Source organism: Bidens hawaiensis, unplaced genomic scaffold (assembly GCF_021521415.1).
Source record: "Bidens hawaiensis isolate Kalapana, Puna unplaced genomic scaffold, B.hawaiensis_p1.1 tig00015054_1, whole genome shotgun sequence".
NCBI lineage: Eukaryota > Viridiplantae > Streptophyta > Magnoliopsida > Asterales > Asteraceae > Bidens > Bidens hawaiensis.
The window spans coordinates 521,591-545,552 of NW_027492335.1; the positions used below are offsets into that span (position 1 = coordinate 521,591).

Consider the following 23,962-nt stretch of genomic DNA (forward strand, 5'->3'; position numbering starts at 1 on the left):
AACAAGCATTAAAAGATAAAATAGAGCCACAAAAACAAGATTTTTCCAAACTGCAATATGATTTTAGCATAAAATGTTGTCATCATATCGATCCTAAAAAGAAAATCGATGAACTAGCTGCCGAGTTAGAAGCATCGAGATTGGAGATAGTGAAACTAACCAATAAATTTGATAATGCTGAATTCAGCTTTAAAAAATTTGATGTCTCTAGTGCTGTCGTTGAGTCAATGATAGAAAATCAATTGAAATGGAAAGAAAACAAGGGTGTGGGTATTGGATATTGGTTCCCCCTCCATACAACAATAATTATACGGGTCCTCCTATTACCAAGGAAGAGGAAGAAAAGGAAAAATGTTTGCAGTATGGTAAGCCAACCGCAACTGGCAAAGGTATGATTGATACAGACTCGGCAACTGAATCAACCTCAGGGGTGAACGATTCTAACATGTCTAGCTCGTGTGCAGATGAAGTAATAATTAAGGACTGGACTGAGGAAGATGATGAATCACCTATTAACTCTTTTGTTTCTTTGAATTTGCCTGTTTTGTCTGTTTTAAACAATGCTGCTGATGTGTGTGTGGGCTCTGTTTTTAAAAGCAAAGACAATCGTTTGGTTACTTTTTCTAAAACTTCTAAAGGCAGTGATCTGTCATTTAACAAAACGGATGAGCTAAAAGACAAAATAAACTTTTGTCACCTAAGTTTATGAAAGAAAGAAATTCCTGTCATGTTAAATGTAAAGTTTCTAATGATAAGTTCAAGGATGGAAAAGAAAGCTCACACAACCGAGCAAGACCGGGAATCAGCCACAACAATTTTTATGTTAAGAAACAAACTTGTTTCAACTGTGGCATTCCCGGTCACATTGCTAGAAATTGTTCTCGTCTCCCGTATATTCCATATTACAAACACCATCAGAGGACTATGCCTCAAAATACCTACAAGAACTTTAACTCATATAAAACGAGGTATTATAAGGTAAAGCCCTCTGACAGTGATTGGAGGAGAAACAAGGCTGACAGGTCAAGTTCCCATCAGACCAAGCCTAATTCGGTTCAAAAGCGGAACGGAAACTTGGTTTCGGCTCCGAGACCCAAGTGGGCCTCAGAATCGAAATCGTTTAGAAGGTCAAAGTCAAATGTGTATTTCGTTCACAAAACGGAGACGAAGCCAACTGTCTGTACAAACAATAAAGTTTTAAAACCTAAATACAGATGGTTGCCTAAGTCTCCGGTGACCAAGTCATCAAAGCCTTCCTGTTCGATTTTTGATAATCAGGAAGACATGTCATGGCAACCCGTGACACGTTTGAACAAGTCAGGCCTACCCAGAACGACTATGGTCTGGGTAGCTAAAACTAACTAATCTTGCACATCGTGCAACAACAGCTATGGAGGAATATCATCAGACTGTGGTATGTTGATAGTGGTTGTTCCAGGCACATGACAGGAGACATCTCTCAACTGCATGACATTCAAATCTTTAATGGTGGGTATGTTTCCTTTGCGGGAGGGGAGAAGGGAAAGATTACAAAGAAGGGTACTTGTCTCACAGATTTGTGACAAAGGTTATCTGGATGCAACATCAATTGCTGAATTACAGTTTGGAATTTCTTGACACTCCTAATTTCTGTGATAATGATGCTACCATTGCTATCGTTAAAAAAATCCGGTTTAGCATTCTAAAACCAAGCACATCGATATCAAAATTGATTTTATTCGTGACTGTTACGACCGGAAGTTAATTCATCTTGAACAGGTCCACACTGATAATAATGTGGCGGACCTATTTACGAAATCGGTCGAAACAGCCAGATTCAATGTGCTTGTAGGGTTTCTTAAGATGTTACGTTTTGAAGACTGAGTTTTTTTTTTTTTTAAGGTTTAAATTTTGTACATAAATTTTGTTTTTTTTCTTGTCATAATTTATGTACAAATTTAGGGGGAGAAAAAGAAAAATACAAAAAGAGTGTGTGTGTGTGTGTGTGTGTGTTAATTAAAAAAAACGTTTTGTTCTGTTGCTTAAAATCATGCCGGCTACTCAAGTTCAACGGACATATTTCATATGTTTGGTCCCGGCATCAATTTTTGACTCACGGGATAGCCATTAACCTTAGGATTGAAAGCAACTGGAGCGACTTAACTTACATAAAAAATTTTGTTTGATTTAACTATCGGTTTAAGTTCTTTCACTGAAAATTATGTCGGCTGCCTGAGTTTGAGGGACACATATTATTATGTGTTTGGTCCTATCGTCTTCCTTTAGACACATAGGATAGTCATTCACCTGAAAACTGAAGATAACTGCGGTGATTGAATTTAAAATCGTCTTCAGGGTTATCATCTGGGAAGTGATAATATTATTCAACTAAAGCTTATTAGAAGCTTAAAATATTTTCAAACGAAAATTGATCCAACCTTTGAGAGATGATAGATAAATTGATTTTGTGTGCCTAAAGTGTGAAGTTATTAAGCTAAAAAGGCTTTTTATAAGTCATTGATGTGTATGGTAGCTTTCTATGATAAGTAAAAGTTTGAAGTGATATAAACTAAATCTGCTAAACTTTTTGTGGAGAGTCATTTTGAAGACGCGTGAATGTCTCTAGATACATCTCTCCGAATGATATGCAGAAAAGTAATTACCCAGTCATACACGAGCCCGTTAGTGTCTTGATCGCCAAAAATATTATATTTCATTATTAAAAAAAAGGATATTGTATATATATATATATATATATATATATATATATGAAAATCGTAGCAATTTAAATTTGTTTTTTAAAGCTTAAAGGGGCACTAGGGAACTATAAGGGTGGGGGACACAAATAAGTACTAAACACCTTGAATGTATGGCTTGTAAGTCCGGATGGCATGTAAGTACAACGTTCAACCTTAAAGCTTAAAATTTTTGTATAAAGAAATTTCTTTTGATCAAGCACTAGGGGGTTGGAGTCAAATTGGGTGATCTGGGGAAAGCCAAATAAGCTTTGAGAATAGATAGGGGGCATCATAGGTCCATAAGTGATGTTCATATAAGTTTTATGCCAAATTGAATCTAAGCATATCACTGGTGCAATGAAAGTCATGCTAAGTTTTTTTAATTACCTGCTGTCAAAATTTTCACTATGTCATAATAATGCTGAAAATGAATCATTGTGAAAGTATCTTAATCAATATGATTTCATGTTCGGATCTTTTCTTAAAAGGGAATGGCTGCTTTCAAACAATTGAAATTTGATCCCTAAGTATGTTAAATCTTCTGAAGACCAGATGGGTGAATTATTTTGTTTTAAGTTTTTTTTAATTTTTAATTTTTAACTTTATTCTATTTTCTTTATTTTTTACCTCATGGTTACTCGTGTCGAAATAAATATCTTTAAGAAATCATTTTTCACATGAATCGGGATTGTTTTTAGCTCATGAAATTTGACGTCTGCTAGTTATGTTCTTGGGCCATTCTGTTTAGCCCAATGTGTCCATAATATTTGTGTTCTTGGTCCGGTCCAAGTTGTTTGTGTTAATGGTGTTCTCGACCCATCCGGTTTCTCGGCCCAGATGGGTATCTCAGAAGTTCAAAAGGTTTTGTTTACAGATTTGATTAAGTTTGGAAGGAAGTCAAAGTGGTTTATCAAGGTCTTCATCCGTTGGTTAAGTCTGGAAGATTTGCTGAGATCGAGGCAGATGTTGATGCTGTTGGTGCAGCTGTAGCTGAGGAACATGTGGTTCATGCTCAAAGGCACATTACCGCCTTTGAGACATTGTCCGATGATGATGAGTCGGATAGTTCTCCATCACAACCTATGGAGACTGAACACCAAGTATTACAGTCAGTACCTGCTGCTGAACAATTTAAAGAGTTTGAAGCGTTCAAGAAAAAGCTCCAGTTGACTGCATTGAAGCCTCCTCAATGAGTTATTGCGACACATGTTGAAGATGAGATTGACGAAGAGCCAGCCACTGATCTTATTCAACGCAAACGACGAAAGAAAGATCCGAGACCAGGTGTGCTGGCTAGTGATGTGATACCAACTACTCAACCAACTATTGCTGAGCCTGTTACTATTGAAGCTCAGACAGCTCAAGGCCCATCTAATGCTGCTCAACGAACTCAAAAATAGATTTTTGAAGATATTCTCGAGTACTACTAAAATCAAGCAATAAACCAAAGGGGAGATTGTTGGGCTATATTTATGGTTTATGCTTTATTTTAGTTAGGCTATATTATGTACACCGAAATCTATATTCGGTGGGCTTTTGTATGTTTTGGGCTTAGGTTGATATAACTATATATATGATGTATGTAGTTTAAGTTGAGGTTGGTCGTCAGTTAGGGTGGTTCGTTTATTATTATTCAACCGTGTAAGTGAAGGGCTTAAGCACCCGACGTATAATATACGTGTGTTTTGAAGCTTCTTTGTGTGTTTTTCTTGTGTTCTTGGTTGCTTTATTGAATCGGCTTGGTGAGTGAAGGGCTTAAGCACCCGACGTATAATATACGTATGTTTTGAAGCTTCTTTGTGTGTTTTGCTTGTGTTCTTGGTTGCTTTATTGAATCAACTTGGTGATTAGTTTCCGCCTAATCATCAAGTATATTGATATCACATTGAAAGATCCGTCACGGGACTTAGATAGATATTTTTATATTGTGACATCCACTTTTGTTTTAAAGTTGAATTAATAAACTCCAATAGGGCTCATGCATTTAGTCAAATCAAAATCATTAATTCTATCAACACATTCAAATTCATGTAGTTGAACAACGGACTAAAAAATGATTACTGATGCATTTTTCACTTAAGATAGCGTATGTGAGTGAAGACAATTATATCATTAAGCAATTTGTTCTGTCAATCATACTAGTTAGATCCCGTATTATATACGGACAGAAAATATATAAAACTTCATATATATATATATATATAGGGAGATTTCAAATAAAAACCCTTTTGAGTTTTAAGAACTCAAAAGAATTTAGTGTGACGATTTTTTTTTCGAATTTTTTTTACACATGCGTAATATATGTAAGTTACATACACGTAAAAAAATTACATAATTTTTTACGCACCGAGTCGACTTTTTTGCACATGTGTAACGGACGTAAAAGTTAATGTAACCACTTACATCTTTATCCTCTCTCCTACTTTGATTTTTTTGCCAGATTTAATCTTAACCACATATTCCAATCAATTTAATTAAATGTGTGGCCAAGAATTGAGTTCTTACAACTCAACATTGTTCTCAAAATATCCCTCCCCTATATATAGGCTAAGTATAATATGAAAACCCACTTGAGTTGTGAAAACTCTAAAAACCCATTCTCAACCACATGTTTTTAATTAATGTTTAAATCTTGTGGTCCACAATTAAAGTGAATAAAAAATATAAATATAATTTTTTCTCTCTCCTGAAAACATTTATAAAAATTAGTAAAAAAATGTTAAAAAATAGCAAAACATTTTTTTTTATGTTTCGATATTTTGTATTAAATGTTACAATATATATTACATGTAACCAAAAAAAACGACGTTACATAGGGTTTTCGTGGGTTTTCACAACTCAGATGGGTTTTCATTTTAACCTTACCACATATATATATATATATATATATATATATATATATATATATATATATATATATATAGGGGAGAGTTAACGTACAAATGAAATTAGCGTGCTAAACGTGAGAATCAAGTAGAGTAATTATGTAATTACATCATAGAGTAATTACGTATTTACTCTATGATGTAATTACATAATTACTCTACTTGTATATATAATTACTCTACTTGATTCTCATGTTTAGCACGTTAATTTCATTTTTATTTGATCCAAACCATATGTGTGTGTGTGTGTGTGCGTGTGTGCCCGCGTGCATGTGCGCGTGTGTGTTATATAAATTTTGATGAATTGTAAACCTCAAATAATATATTATTATTATAAGGTATCATATTGTTATTTTAATTAAAAGAACCCAACATACAAAAGACAAATAGAAAAAAAATAACAATTTAAAACATGATTATAAGTTATGTCATATATTTCTAACTTATATATACCATGAAACAAAAAAAAAACATATTAATTAAAACTTCATCATTTACTGAATTCATATATTGTATATTATGAAGCGTAAATATGTAGATGTTGTAACATAAGTTGTGTGTTACAAAACTATTTTTATTGAAATTATAAAACATTTATTTACACAGCATATAAAATGCTAAAAATATGAATATAACAGTGAGATATAATTATAATTTTTATTAAACCGCACGTTTAATAAAACACTAATATAATCCAAACCTCGTGACTTAAATCATCATTTCAATCCAAACATTTATGCATTCCGTCCAAACGCTCATAAATAGTTTCCCAAAATCCAAAAATAAATAAATTAATTAATTAACAAAGTCTCAAAATTTTAAAAAAATAACAATGAAAACAATTAATTGTCCTTATCACTCAATAAATAATGATTATAACAATTTATTTTGAAATTTTTTTCAACTTAGGAGTTAATGTTTAAAATTAATGTTCAACTTAACATGTGAAAATTATATAAATGGAAAATTGATGAGTTGGAAGCCTATGTGCAATATTTTAAAAACCGGTATTTTACTCGTACCGGATTTGGTTCAAAAATGGTACAACCGGTTGAACCGGAATGTAACAGGAGGTTCAACCGGGTTAAATAATTTACTTTGTAATTCCATATAAATATACTTTCAACTCAAAAAATAACCCATAGGTACGTTAATAAACATCACACCTGAACCAAATATCACACATGAATAATGGTCGAGTCAGATAGAAAGTTTATATACTTTGTATACGAAATTAGTCGATTTCAAAAGATGTAAAGAAACCAAATGGATTTGCATAATACGAAATTAGTTGATTAACTAATCGTTGTTTATCGTGTTTACTCGTTTCAACTTTATCCACTATGTTAAAGTCATTTTTAAAAAATATAGTCCGCAAAAAATATCAAAAATCTTTTGGATTTAAAACCGGTTTGCCGGTTTAAACCGGTATTTTAATAGAAACTGGTGGTACGATGTTTTAGCAAATCGGCCAAAAATACCGGACTCTAAATACCGATGACCTTACGAAAATCCGGTATAACCGGTTCAACCGGCAAGTACGTACCGGTTTTTAAAACACTGCCTATGTGGACATTCTAGTTGAATAGCATGTGAAAACCTTGTATTGTTTTAATACTATAGTAAGAATAATAAAACCAGTTAGTGGAGATGGTATCTCTTAATTATTGTAAGTATTAAGAATAATAAAACCAGTTAGTGGAGATGGTATCTCTTAATTATTGTAAGTATTATTAATTTAAGTGTTTAAGCAATTATCCATTTATCCCAAGCATAAACATAGCCAACCCTACCCCGACATCCTTTGCTTTATTCTCTAACACACTTTGCTCAAGGAAACACACAACTCTTTCATGCTTTCTTCCCACATACACAACCCCACACACTAATTAAACATATACAATTTTGGTTATTCTTTTTGTATTTCCATTTTCAATTCTTAAATTTTGTAACACTTTTTTAATAAGTATTTTTAATTTTGGATTCTGTCATACTCTTATTGGCACGGTTTTTTATAAACCTTTAATGCTTTTTATAAACATATGATTTAGTTATATTTTTATAAGTTCTATAAAAATACCCTCAAACCTTAAAGCTAAGATTAAGTATACATAACTTATTTTTAAGCTGGAGTCTATTCTTTCGATGGATGTATAGGCCATCTTGGTCACATAAAAATTTTAAGGTTGGTTATTTATTTGGCGCTATACACGATGAAGTTGATCCACGGTCGCACCTTCCGTCAGTTGTAATTTTCCATATATGTTAAACTTTTTGCGTCATTGTACGTGCAAATTGCAGAATCTATAGGCTTGACAATAGTATCAACCCCGGAGCCCTCTTCAATATGCATTCATTAATTTACTTTATGTTATTACACGTTTTGAACTTTCTTGTCGATGATTGAAGAAGATACGATATGAAATATGACTATTAAATTTATAGGGTCAGTTTATTCTACAAAGGAAGACAGAAATAAGAAGGATGGGAAGAATTTGTAGGCAAAAAAAAAACCATAAAAAATAATGAAAATTAATTAAAAAATCATAACTCAAAATTTAATAATAAAAAAATGTAAAAACACAAAAATGTTTCCGCCGTCTTTCTCGTTCAAAAAAAAATAAAAAAAGACACAATGTTGAGGAAAAAAGATCATTGTGTCTTTCTATTTATCATTGTGTTTTTTGTTTATTTTTATCATTGATTGTGCCTTTTTTCCTTTACATTGTGTTTTTTTTCTTGATATTGTGTTATATTACTCAACACTGTGTTATATTTTGTTCGGCATTGTGTTACATTTTGCGACATGTTGTGTCTTTTTTTATTTATTATGTGTTGTTTGTTCATTTTCGGCATTGTGTCTTTTTTCTTAGCATTGTGTCTTTTCGGCTTTTTTTTTGGAACTGGGATGACGGGGGAAACATTTTGGTTTTTTAATTTTTTTGTTTTTTATTTATATTTTGAGTTATGAATTTTTTATTATATTTTTTTAATTTTTTAAAGGGTTTTTTATGTGAACACGAATACCTCTCATACTTTTTATTTTTATCTTCCTTTGTATTTTAATTTTTTCTTTGAATTTATAATATGTAAGGTTATATTTATATTGTCATCAAATAAGAAGTGCATTATATAAATATATATAGAATGTATGATCATATATTGCTGACATCAATAATGATTTACAAACCACACACCGAAACACGCACATGACAGTAACATGATACAATAATTTATTTAAGAAGATAAGACCAAATCAATCACTATTGAGCATTACGATTGTCTATCCTTGATCCACCTTATTCTCATTGCTTGTTTTTTCATCCGTTTTTACCTCATTGATCCATCTTCATATTTCCAACTTTTTTGATCTGTGATAAAACCTCTTTCATTCGATAACTAAGATATACTAAAAGTCATTCTTTCTTATTTATCTTTGACTGGTGACCCATTATGTGTCACAGACAAATCCCACTAACAACGTGTGTCCTTGAATTGTGGCCAATGACATTCTTTGTAGGTCGAACTTTGCAATAGTTTGCATGTAGACAGTTGTAACCCTTTTGTTGCACTTACCACAACTGAAGTTTATCAACTCAAAAATAACTCTTACTTTCTTCTTTGCTCTTCAAGTTATTTATGGTAATAAGTAGGGCTGGCATATCGTGTATGTACACGATAAGACACGAACACGAAATGGGTATACCTGTACACGACACGAAAACTTTTCGTGTACCTATATCTTAAACACAAACCTGTTAATACCTGTAATACACGATAATACACGATAAGAGCTGTTTAGTAACACATATTTGACAACCTGTTTAGAGAAATAAAAGTCGTCAAAAGTTCATAAAAGTCTTAAAATAAAATATAAATCCATGATCCTTAACAATTTTAAGACAAAAAACCATAAAAGCAAACAATAACAAGCAAACAAAAGTTGTTGAAAGTTCATAAAAGTCTTAAAATAAAGCATCCGAATTCTAATCAAACAACATCAAGTTCCAAACTTCCAAGCTACAATTGGTCTTTCTTCTCAAATCTTCAATTCCAAGCAAGCAAACAATCAAACCTACACACAAAATAAGTATAGTCAATTAGTCATATTAATCATATGGACAATTGGGCATATTCATATAGTTTTATCAAGCAACATTACTAAGTAGAAGAAAGCACCGGCGGGCGGTGGCGGTGGCGGCTTTGACAACGGAGAGGAGAAACGGAGAAAGTCCGATGAGGAAGTGGTGCCGGCTGAGAAGTGGTGGCAGAGGAATCAGCGGACAAGGGCGGCGGGTGAAGAGAGGTTTGGCCGGAGAAGTGAGTTAGGGTTTGGAAACGTGAAAGTGGAAAAGTGAAAGTGGAAACGGGAGTTAGGGTTTGGGGATAAATGGATAATAATAGTTTATAATTATAATATTATATATATATATATATATATATATATATATTTAATTATAAAAATCTAACCAGGTACTTACAGGTAAACAGGTATTTTACCTGTTTAGACACGAAAATTAACAGGTAAATTCGTGTCTACCTGTTTAGTACACGAAACCTGTTAAGTCGTGTAGGTACGTGTCATGTATTCGTGTCTCGTGTATAAATTGCCAGCCCTAGTAATGAGTGTAGATGAATTACTAGACTTCAGCCACATTTGGTGATCCCAAATAACTAGACTCACGCTATGTGCTATACCCTACTAATAACTCACCTAAGTGTCACTTCACCATCTCCTTCTCGATCATTCACATGCACCACTCAACCTAGACCACTCTCATGAACTAGTTTAGATTGGGACATTATTTGAAAATAATAAGAAAAAAAAAATCATCAAACTTGGTCAAACTAATTTCCCACCACAAAGTAGCTTGCCCACTATCATCATGGTCACATGTCACTAAATTATTGGTTCACCTTTTAATTTATCTTTTATTTTCCTTTCGTACTAATTAATTTTAACACTACAAATGTTTTTTTTAATAACTTTTAATAAATAAGTTTTTTTAAAAAATCTAAAAACACAGTATTGTTTAGTTTTTTTATTGAACACACAGGTATAAATTTTATTAAAAAACATAAGATTGCAAAAAAATATATTTTTATAACAAACTAAATATTAATCATTATTGATATACATTATCCGACACTTGTCAACTCCGTATTGATTCATAAGATTTTTCGGATAAAACTTATTATCTAAACAATCTAACATTATCTGATTATATAATTCATTATCCGACACTTGTCAACTTCGTATTGATTATTTTTAAATAAAGAAATTTTTTTTTATATTTATAAACACTTTTAATAAAAAACAACAATTATTAATAAAAAATAATTACAAATTATATTTATTTAATAAAAAAATATTGAATTTTGGGTTGCTAATGAGTGTGAAAGGTTTGGGTTTAGTTAGGTTGAGTATGTGGAAGAGAGAGAAATTAATTTTATAATAAAGTTTGGGTTGGGGTAAGGCTGTTCAAAAAGCTCGAGGCTCGAAGCTCAGGCTCGTGGCTCGCTCAAAAAAAGCTCGATTAAAACTAGCTATAAAAAGTTGATTTGAAACATCCTGAGCTGATTTGGATCATTTTTGTAACCGAGCCAAAATCGACTCTGGCTCGGCTCGTTGGCTCGATCTTAAGCTCGTTTAACTTTAAAATCAAGCTAGAGCCTAACTAAGTTACCCCCGTTTAATTTTGAGCCCGAGCTCAAAAACACCCTGACTCGACTCGGGCTCGACTCGTGAACAGCCATAGGTTGGGGTGGTTTGTGAATGGGAATGGTCTATCCTATACCCAACTCTAATCAATCACTATCTTCTTTAATCGTTTTTAGTTGTTAATTCAATTAGTTATAATCTATGGTCATTGATCTAATGCAAGACCCTTCAAGCTGCAATTAAAACCAAGTGATGTGCAGGATGGGGTGGAGGTGTTCTTAACTCACCATGAGCATGCCATCTCATCTTCCCACATGTACAACATATGGTCGTAGAGAGAGATGGGAGTTATGCTCGCGAAGTGATCGACGATCCCAAATTATACCTTGAACATTACTAAACTTGGGCTATTGGTCACGCCTATTTACTTGATCAAACAACGATGTAGCATTAAAATAAAATATCCAGCGGATTTTCATTTATTGCCTGTTTGCCTGTCATTTTATTATAATCGTTTTGAGTTTAATGAGAAATATAAAGAAGTGGTTTTGACAACTTGAAATTTCGAAGAAAAATTAAGTTTATATATATATATATATATATATATATATATATATATCATGTGAGAACTTTTTGAGAATTGAGAACCGTGAGAACCATTTTAGACCACAAAAAAACCAAAAAATAAAAAAAAATCATAAAACAAAAAAAAACTAAAAAAACCAAAGTTCTTATTTATCATTTCGGTTTAGCTAAATTATACATATATGTATAATATGTACATGTATGTACACACATGTTTTTTTCCTATACACATATGTATAATTTAAAGTAAATGATAATATACATATGTGTACATTACGTAACCAGAGATTAAATGAAAGTATACATATGTGTATAGGTATAATGCGAATTAAAAAGAAAAAAAATCAGTTTTTTTTATTATATATATATGTATAATATGTACACACATGTTTTTTCCTATACATATATGTATAATTTAAGGTAAATAATAATGTACATATGTGTACATTACGTAACTATAGATTAAATGAAAGTATGCATATGTGTATAGGTATAATGCGAATTAAAAAGAAAAAAATTCGTTTTTTTTTTGTTTTTTTAATAAAATCGGAATGAAATATAAGAATTTCGGTTTTTTTACTTTTTTAAAATTTCCATTTTTTTTGTTTTATAATTTTTAAATATTTTTTATAGGTTTTTTTTATTGATCCAAAATAGTTCTCAAAGTTCTCAATTTGCCAATAGTTTTCTTAAGATCTTTACCCTATATATATACACACGCTCCAAAACACGAATTTTTAGTGCATAGGATGGCACGCTTTTCTCTCTGTTTAGTGGGTGTTTTAGCCTTTAGACACCCATAATATAATAACCAATTTAATTATTTTTCTTTGTAAAAATTTTAACCCGCTATCAGTATAATATAAAAAGAGGTTACTCAAGCACAATCTAACATTTAAATATATGTGAAGATAATATATTAATTAAAAAGTGATAACTATATACATATTCGATAACAATCAACATCAACCAAATATTTGGATAACACCATCATATCAAATTCAAAGGTTCCTTTCTCTTCTTTTAATCCCACCCCATGATTCATGGTAGGCACCAACAGTTCCTCCACTTCCCTTCAATCAAATTTTAAGGCACAATGTTTTAAAATAAGAAACATCTTTTACTTTTTTTTCATATTAATCCGGGTTGTGAGACTTGTTTAGAATTATATATGGGTTATTTTTAAGAGAACCTATATACTAATATGACATGTTTTTAGATATTTAACGTGAAACAATTTATACCTCGCACAGTCGTACATCTTTACGTATGTATGTGAGAAGTGTATTTTATTCCTGAAGTGATTTGTTGCAATATAGAAATTCACCTAAAGTGTTATCGAATTCAGGTTTCTTGTCTTAGCGAGTAGTGACGTGATATTTTAACATATATATATATAGGCAAAGTATAGAATGAAAACTCACTTGAGTTGTGAAAACTGGCGAAAACCCTATGTAACATCGTTTTTTTTTTGTTACATGTAATATATGTTGTAACATTTAATACAAAACATCGAAACATTAAAAAAAATTGTTTTGCTATTTTTTAACATTTTTTTACTAATTTTTTTATATGTTTTTAGAATAGAGAAAAAGTTATATTTATGTTAACATTTTTTATTAACTTTAATTGTGGACCACAAGATTTAATATTTAATTAAACACATGTGGTTGAGAATGGGTTTCTAGAGTTTTCACAACTCAAGTGGGTTTTATTTTAACCTAACCCAATATATATATATATAGGGGAGGGGGATATTTTGAGAACCATGTTGAGTTTTAAGAAGTTAAGAACTTAATTCTAGGCCACACATTTAATTAAATGGATTGGAATATGTGGTTGAGATTAAATCTGACAAAAAAGTCAAGGTAGGAGAGAGAATAAATATGTAAGTGGTTACACTAATTTTTACGTCCGTTACACATGTGTAAAAAGTCAACTCGGTGTGTAAAAAATTCTGTAATTTTTAGAGCCCGTGTCATACACAAGATAATTCAAATTATAAAATTATAAGTAAAATAAATAATTACATAGCGTATATGAAAAAATGTATTACATCTATGTTTGTATCTATACAATGTGTATATAAATTGATTTTATTTATATATATCACCAAAAGATTTTTTTTAATGAACTTAATAAAAAAAATGTCCATGCAAAAACGTACCCGAGAATGCTTCTTTCTATTGAAAAATTCATTCTCGGTGCCATATATGTGTAATTGAAAGACTTTTGGTTATGAACCAATATCGGAAATAAAGCTTCTCATACGATAGTAATCTAACCACTCAGCCTAAATATAGAAGGAGCGTTACCTTTATTGATATATTTATCAATTTACCACCCATTAAAGGAAAGTAGAACATTAAATTGTAACAATGGATGTTCTTCAAGAGTTATGTTTTTCTGAGCTACACCATGAAAAAGATTTTGATAAGTTTCAGAGGGTTTCTCGACTTTGTCATAATGACAACATGAAAAATAACATTAACATATTAACCAATTTAGTTTTGTGAATATTCATTTGAGCATCGTTTTGCATAACATGCTTCCCATACAACGTTCTGGTTACCATTGAAGGAAAAATTAATGTTGACATAAATATTTCAAATTTGATAAAAGTTAGAAGCATTGATAGGCATGGGGTTGCACGTCAAAAGTATTCGCAATATTTTCTTATATTTTAATAGTTGAGGGAAAAATAGTCAGTATGCTAAATCTCGAACCTTTTGATTATTTCAAAAAATGCTCTTAAAAATAAATTTGAAACCCGAATCATTTTTAAACTTCTAACTTTCATAATTTTGACATTTTAAAGTCAACACTTTGAACCCATAACAAATTTGACGATAAATCTATTTTGCATTCTCAAACTTTTAAAAATACTCAAAATTTTCATTTTTGACCCGTTACAAATTTTAACTTAAATGCAATTAACTTGTACCAAACAATCTATTTACCAACTTTTAACCCATAAAATCAAATTTAATTTCCACAAAAAACTCGAAACAATTTTCATTTGAGAAACATGATTTGTTGTTGATTTTTAAAATTCATCAAGTATTTTGAATACATAGTAAAATAATATGTTAATATTTATATTTATAAAAATACATAGATATTATATAAATATAGTGTAAAAGGAAAGTGAATCATTATTGATTTATTACATATATTAGGGTATATTAGTTTTTAAGGGAAAAATATTATGAGAATTAACCAAAACATGACAAGTGTACACATTTATTTTATTTTATTAGAATAGGTAGATATATATATATATATATATATATATATATATATGTATGTATGTATGTATGTATGTATGTAGGGGTGGGATCTAGTGAAAACTCCTCTTAAAGAGAAAACTTAAAAACTCCTAAAAAACTATTTTTAACTTTTCAAAAAAAAAATTTTTGAAGTTTCTTTTTTTTCCCATTATTCTTAAATGTTGTTATTGGTTCAAAAAAAAACTTGTCTAGAACCTCGTCGGTATAGTGCACATGTGTAATAGTGTGCATTGCATATATGCAAAAGTGTTTGTATTGCATAAAATACAACACTATTGCACATATTTGATACACATTATTGTATATATGCAATATAAGACTAATACACATATCAAATACACATTAGTACGTATGTGTGATACAACATTAACACACATGTGCACCACATCGACTTTTATTTTATTATTATTTATAATACAACACTACTACACATATACAATACACAAATATTGAATATAAGCAATAAAACACTATTAAACTCAAAAATACATAGCAATACACATGTGTAATACAACGGTATCGCACAGTAATACGTATGTGCATCACAGCGGGTTTTTTTTTGTTTTTTTATTTTTTTTATTTTTTTTCGAGTTAAATATAAGAATAATGGCTAAAACAGAATTTTAAAAATATTTTTTTATTTTTAATTAAAAATAATTCTTTAGGAGTTTTTAAGTTTTCTCTTGATCCTCTCCCTTTGTGTGTGTGTGTGTGTGTGTGTGTGTGTATATGATCAGGATAATGTGAGAACTTTTTGGGAATTGAGAACTTTGAGAACCATTTTGGACCACAAAAAAACCCAAAAATAAAAAAAATCATAAAACAAAAAAAACACAAAAATAAAAAAAGTAAAAAAACCAAAGTTCTTATTTATCATCCCGGTTTCTACAAAAAAAAATTCTCGGTTTAGCTAAATTATACATATATGTATAATATGTATATATATGTACACACATGTTTTTTTCCTATACACATATGTATAATTTAAGTTAAATGATAATGTACATATGTGTACATTACGTAACTAGAGATTGAATGAAAGTATACATATATGTATAGGTATAATACGAATTAAAAAGAAAAAAAATCAGTTTTTTTTATTATACATATATGTATAATATGTACACACATGTTTTTTCCTATACACATATGTATAATTTAAGGTAAATGATAATGTACATATGTGTACATTACGTAACTAGAGATTAAATGAAAGTATACATATGTGTATAGGTATAATACGAATTAAAATGAAAAAAAAAACATTTTTCGTTTTTTTATGAAACCGCAATGAAATATAAGAATTTTGGTTTTTTTACATTTTTAAAATTTTTGTTTTTTTTTATTTTATAATTTTTTTAAATATTTTTTTAGAGGCTTTTTTTTGTGGTCCAAAATGGTTCTCAAAGTTCTCAATTTACCAATGGTTCTCTTAGGATCCTTACCCTATATATATATATAGGGTTAGGTTAAAATAAAAACCCACTTGAGTTGTGAAAACTCTAGAAACTCATTCTCAACCACATGTTTTTAATTAAAGATTAAATCTTGTTGTCCACAATTAAAGTTAATAAAAAATGTTAACATAAATATAACTTTTTCTCTCTCCTAAAAACATATAAAAAAATTAGTAAAAAAATGTTAAAAAATAGCAAAACAAATTTTTTTAATGTTTCGATATTTTGTATTAAATGTTACAACATATATTACATGTAAAAAAAACAACCATGTTACATAGGGTTTTCACAAATCAAGTGGGTTTGCATTCTATACTTTGCCTATATAGGGTTATATATATATAAAAGGAAGTATAAGTTTTTTACCATATAAAAATAGCTTGGTGTCAATATATGTGTTTGTTACAAATCTGAAATAACTTGACTACACGATTCGTGATGTTTGTTACAAATCTGAAATAACTTGACTACACGATTCGTGAATTTGATGAATCAAATGAAGACTAATTGAACGATACAAATATCACAATAATAAAATCAGTGAAAAATGAAGATATAATACAATATGAATTTGTTGAATCCCCAAATGTCTCTTGAATGATAAGATCATTCGCGCGAAGAAGATGATCTAGATACCCAAAAAATTATTTATCCGTTTTACTTCAAGCAATCATATAATATATGAGTCGAGTGTTCACTGTATTCTTGAGCCTAGAGGTGTACAAAACCGTTTTTAAACCTAAACCGAGCCGGTTTATAAACTGAACCGGTTTGTTCAACGGCTGGTCAAAACTGGTTTGACTCAAACCAGTTCGATTTATAAATCGGTTTAGAAGCAAGATAGGCCGGCCTAGTCCAGGTCAGTTCGGTCCGGTTTAGAATTGGTTTTAAACCAGTTTTCCTCAAACCGGTTCGGTTTTAAAACCGGTTTGGTTGTTCAAAAGGGGAACCTGTACCAAAACCGGCGGTTCTGGTCGGTTTATGAACCGGTTTAGGTGAAACCGGTTTCTTTTATCAAACAGGTTCGGGTCAGTTTGCCATGAACAGTCAGCAAACCGGCCACTTGCATTGTAGCCCAATAAGCAGAATAAGGCCACCAAAAACATTAAGGTCCAACAGCTCATTATCAAACATTAGAAAATGTTAAATAAGACATTTTATTAGAATATACCACACAACAATTTTATATATATATATATATATATATATATATATATATATATATATAGTATATTTAAAAAGTTTGGTGCCACAAATGTTTTCTTTGAATATTTTATTAGTCTCTTTCGTATTTATGTAAATCATTTTGATGTATAAACAATTGTGATATCTCAGCAAGTTGGTTGTTGATAATTTTGTTAGTGTTTGGGAATGGGAAGATGGAAGAAACAATGGGTTCAAGTCTCATAAGGCAAGGATTCATAATCCCTTCTTTTATATGGAGAAATTCTCTTTAAATAGATTTTATTTTTTTTTAGTTTTTTTTAATTATTTAATGTGTCTTTTGTTTAAATATGTTATATAAGAGACTTGGTATCGCAAGTACCCACATTGGACCACTTGGCGACACCTTATTGGTTCAAGACATTTTTTTTTGTTTTAGTTATGGTACCGTAACGAGCATAATGGAAACCGACCGAATTCTCGTAGAATCATCATGTTTTGTTTTGTTTTAGTTCAAGTATCGAAACAAACGTAACGAAAACCGACCGAATGCCGATTTGTTTTTTTGTTTACACTTTCAGTATCGTAACGAACAAGACGGAAACTGACCGAATTTTCGTAGACTCGCCGCCTCAACACCCAGGATCGACAACCGTTGGGTTTTATCAATGCTTGAGTTTTACAATAGACGTTACCCCATTGGTCCACCTCAGTTTTTATAATTTTTTTTTGTTTTGTTTTTGGTTTTAGTTTCGATAAAGTAAAGCAAGTAACCGAAACTGACCGAAGTTGGGTCAACTTAGCACCTCAACACTTGAAACCGATAACGTTTGGGTTTTATCACTGCCCGACGCGTTGCGCTTGGTTAAAAACTAGTTCAAATATAAACATGAATTGAGTAGTATAATTTAACATACATCTCATGATACATACTAAAACAACATTTGTTGATGGCTGAGCAACAATGCAGAGGTGATAAAACAGGACAAACTATCTAGTTCCGCAAGGATTTTGGCATATTAGAACTTTGTTTCTTTAACAACAAAATTGCATGCACTACAGTTCTATTATTGAAGTTGATATTTGATTTACTTTCTGATGCAAAATTGAATGCACAGGAGTCGATAACCCCTATGAACTTGTCAGCGTGCGAAAAGATCTCCACGCACAACCCTCGCCTCTACTATTGCTGCCTTCACTGCAACATGGATATCTACACACAAATCCTTCCACCCTCCCCGCTGAAATCTGGTGTTGCATTCACATAAGCACCCATGGTAGCGAGGCAGCACCATTACTGCACGGTCTAATGAAAATTCAGTTACCACCGTTGATAGCCTCTGAAGCTTAATTCTAACCTAGCTGATTGATCAATTGATGGAAAATGATTATCGGTAGAAGTTAATCCATTAGTAGGAACAGGTTGATCATCAACAATTGCAAGACCAATAACTATGCTATCAGCAGCAACATGTTCGAGCATGTTACTTGAAGCGTATGCGCGTTACTTGAAATAAATACACATGCTTTGTTTCATTAGCTTCTTATTTTTCCAAGTGACATTAGGTTTTAGACTTTTAGGGCGCGCTCGTTTCACATAATGAAATCCTTTGACAAAGGAATTGGAATCGTTTTTTTTTTACATATTATATATTTTTAACGAGGATAACTGTCACACCCCGACTAGCACAATGCGGAAGCGTAAAACGGGAATGTAACAGACACCTCTGATATCAACATATTGTTTATAAAGAAACATTACAAACTAATTTACAATATATTACATTTCTTTGTTCTATCATTGTTTTACGGTCTAGGTGATACAAACAAAACTAGTTCGTTAACTATACATTCTTACTACTAACTCCTTTGCCTCTATTCACATAGCATCAACCACACACTTCAGGCAAGTAACAGATCATCAAATTACTCCGATTTAGGTACACCTGAAAAGCAGTTTAAAACGGGTCAACTACTAGAGTTGGTGAGTTTTACGAGTTTTAAGAAATCAGTAATGAGTATTCACAAGTCAACACTTGTAATCATGAAATAAGTACGTATGTATGTAAATGATGTATGTGATGTAATTATGCTAAGCTACAGTGAAGCCTGGACTGTTCGTGTTGCGTGCCTCCATTTCCCACGCTCAATCAACCACTGTGGCCCCTTTCCGCCCACAACATGCCCCGGTAGCTATGTCTAACACTACATAGCTGGTTCGTAAAAATTATGGTCATGTGCAAACGGTTTTGGTGTCTCGGCAAACCGTGCCGGCTCCGTTTGGGTTTGTCAAACCAATAGTACTATTCACAAGCTACCGGCTCGAAGTTAATCACTGTGTTAGTGGGGACTTCCGTGTGTTAGCACTTAGATAATTCACATCAGTACATGTTTCAGGTATGTATATAGATATAAGCAAACATGCTTTTCACCCGAAAAGTTCGTAAAACAGTTTAAAAGTGGGGTCATGAAACTCACGGTTTAGTAGATAATCAATACTGTATCAGCTCGTGGTTTGTTCGGTCCGCTATCAGTAGTTCCTATAATCAATATTATAATAATATTAATATTTTAATATTATTATAATCTCAATACTAAACTGGGCTGTATAACTAATCTGGGTGTAGCTGGAACGCCCAGAAAGTGGCAATAGGCTTAGGTTGTGATGTTGTTCAATGTCTAATACTTAAGACCGAACTTGGCTCAGACTCCCGTTTTCCCAGCTGGGCCAAGTTGCTCGTTTACGCGTTCAGAAAACAGTTATGGGAAAAATAAGCGTGAGTAAATGTATTGATTAATAAAATGATTAAGTTATAAAGAAGGATCACCTGTTAGAGTCCCGGATTAGCCACGGGCCCGTTTCCGTTTATTCAGTTTTATTTGAGAAGAAACGCACACAATCCACCCGGATTGTCCAGGTTTCTCATAGAAAAGTTCATTTTCACTTAATTAGTCCAAACATATGATTTTTGATCACTCTTGGTGTTTTGATTTTTCCGCAGGTTCACTAGTTGCGAACTTGCCGGTTTTTATAAAAACTGAATTTGTTTAATATTCAGATTAGCATAATTAATTAACCGTTAATCCTTAAATTATGAAATTTTAACCACTTATCAAGTAAAATATGTAGATTTTTATAAAAAAATTTCTGGAATTTATTTACTAATTTATTAATTTATAAAAATTCATTTTATCAGCTATATTTCGTCTGAAAATCGTCCATTTATCCCAAACAATTTCCAAAAATTCACCAAAAATTTCTGAATGCTCAATTCATGTCCCAAAACAACCTGTATCAATTCCAGAATATAAAAAGCTCGTGCAATATTCTTTTCGGCCCAAATTCGGCTGTAAAAATTCACACGAACGCAAATAAACAAAACACCTTTAAACTTCTCCAGATGATCCAAAAATTCATATGTGATCAAAATACATCAAATCTGAGTTCCCAGAAAAATTTCATAATATTTGAAGTATTTTAGCTATTTTTCCCAAATAAACGTCCCAATTCGGTAATAAATTCGCCAAATATTCTCGGATGGTCGAAAAATTACCAAATTTGAACAGGGACTTATTGACATGGTCCCGATGTCCCTGCAAAATTTCAAGTTCTAAAAATATGCACATCACAACCTTAACCTAAATAGCCCGTAAGCGAGTGTTTCGGCATTACCTTGCGGGTTTGGCTCGTTTCCGACCTTTTAATCAAGTTTTCAGGTTCTTGTGCTTCTAAGAAAGCTAGGTACAAGTCCTATATCACAAACCAAGCAATATTTCATCAACATAACAGCCCTTAAGTTAGGGTTTCGGCTAGTGTACAAAAACGAACTTTTGAACCGTAAAAACGTCGTTTCAACCCCTTAATCCGTGTTTATGGCAAAAAAAACTATCAAAACAGGTTCCTTACCATGTGTATGATCAAAACATGTTTATGAACCATTTTTAGGATTTTTACACGGTTAGGAATGATTTTTAGTAACCAAGACATGTTTTTATGGTATTAAACAAGTTTAAACAAGTGTAAAAGTAGCTTATTTAAGTTGTTTACCTTAGGGTTTCTTGAGTTTTTGGCTGGAGAAGAAGTTTATGTCCAGAATTTTCAAGAAATAATGTTGAAAATATCTTGTATCTAGTTTAAATGTGAAAGAATAAAGGGGGGGGGGGGGCTGCTGCTGCGATCGGACCATCATGGGCCCACTTTGGGCCCATTTTGGCCCAAGTTTCTGATTTCTCAAGCCCAAACACGAAAAGCCCGGTCCAAATTTAGTTCGGGTTTGGTTTTTGGCGCGAAAAACTTATCGGGTGCGTTAAACAGCGCGAAAACGAGTGTTTTTCGGCTAGTTTTGTGTAAAATTATAAAAACATACTATATGTTTGTAAAAATCAAAAATATTTTCACGGATCGCTTAAAACATTTCAAATAAGTGTTTGGTAAGTCTTTTTCGGCTTAACGGATGATACAATGCTTGGTTTGTAACTATCTTTCGCGTTTAAATCTATAGCGGGTGGTTAAACGAGCATGTTTTCGTTTAACTTGTTTGCTATCAAACTAAGACCATATTTATAATATTTTAGCTTGTATAGATCGTATATCACTTATAAATGGCCCCCCCGAGATATCTGGGTCATAACCCGACCCGTTCGGTTAATCATTCGTTTGTTACGCAAAATGCGTTTATTTGCTTAATCGGTAATTACATACTGAGGCGTACCTTGTTTTGGCTCAAATGTCACAATAACGGCGGAAACATTTTAGTTTTTTTATATTTTTTGTTTTTTATTTATATTTTGCTTTATTATTTTTATTATCATTATTTTTTGAATTTTTTTAGGGGTTTTCTATTAAGATCAAAAACCCCTCAAAAAAAAATATTCAAAAATAATAATAAAAAATTCATAACTCAAAATATAAATCGAAAATAAAAAAAGTAAAAAAAAAACTAAAATGTTTTAATCGTTGTTCTCGTTAAAAAAAAATATTCAAACGAATTCACTTGAAATCCTCCACATTTTGGAAGGATTTGGAATTCCTTTATTTAAAGGAATTTGAAGGATTTGAATTCCAATTCCAATTCCTTGAAAACCGAACACATCAAAATGGAATTAAGATTCCAATTCCAACGAAATGAACACGCTATGTCATGGGATTTTAATTCCATTTCCTTTGAATTCCCACGAATTCTGTGAAACGAACGCGTCCTTAGGGTAAATTCTTCCAAGATGAGGGCAGCGTAATTGGAGTCCTTTGCATGAACCATATGTGTTGAACACTATATGATCTTATATAGTATTCAATCAACATAAAGCTTAGATCATAATTTCATATCATACAGAACACAGAAACTACTAATAATAGTTCAAGACAAGTGAAATCAAACAGCAATACACAAGCAAAAGCATCAAATTGGACAATTAGATCTAGTCTCACATGGAAAGACAAGTGAAATCAAACAGCAATACACAAGCAAAAGCATCAAATTGGACAATTAGATCTAGTCTCACATGGAAAGCGAGCCACCAGCACCAGCGTGAACAGCCAAGAACACATCACCAGCATCATCAGCCTTCCCCGTATCAAGCGCAATCGCCCCAAACATCGACCTAAAAGCACCACACACAATTGACGAAGTCGACGAGTCCGTACTCGAAGAAACCCTAACCACATTCTGCAACCCCAACCGCATTCCGTCAACCGCACACGACGTTTCCACCTTTGAAACCTCCAAGATCCGCTCGTTCAAATCCTTGGACGATATATCCACATCCTTCTTCAACAGTTTAAGCGCAACGGCTGTCTCGATTACGCTCTCACCGAGCACGCTGAACGCCTTGTTGTTTTCTTCGGAGTAAGAGGCGTGAGTCATCGCGCGGCGGAGGTATCCGATGTTCGTGAACTCGTAACTGCATAATAACAATAATAATAATTAATAATCACGGAATCAACGCAACTGATAAGCGTGAGAATAATTTACTTGATATGCTTCTGAAGAGTTTCTAGAGCAACGGTGAATGACGATGATGACCTGGAAGGTTGCGATTTAGCTGAAACCTAGTGATGAGAAGTTAGGGTTTGTAAAGAGAGTAAAGTTAACGGAGTTGTTGGTGTAAAATGTACCGGAGATGAGAAGACGGCGACGGCGACGGCGATGATGCAGACGACGGTGAGATGTGAGCGGAGAAGCATTTTGCCGGCGGCAGCCAT

The 23,962-nt window shown here is 32.1% G+C and overlaps 1 pseudogene across 1 annotated transcript; it reads right to left on the minus strand.

Moving 5' to 3' along the window:
• Positions 1–23,243: 23,243 nt before the first annotated feature.
• LOC143548338 (protein NUCLEAR FUSION DEFECTIVE 2 pseudogene) lies at positions 23,244–23,962 on the minus strand (annotated as a pseudogene). The gene is made up of 3 exons (XR_013137932.1): positions 23,876–23,962; positions 23,733–23,809; positions 23,244–23,661 (listed from the first exon to the last, which is right to left on the minus strand). The product of XR_013137932.1 is annotated as a protein NUCLEAR FUSION DEFECTIVE 2 pseudogene (transcript).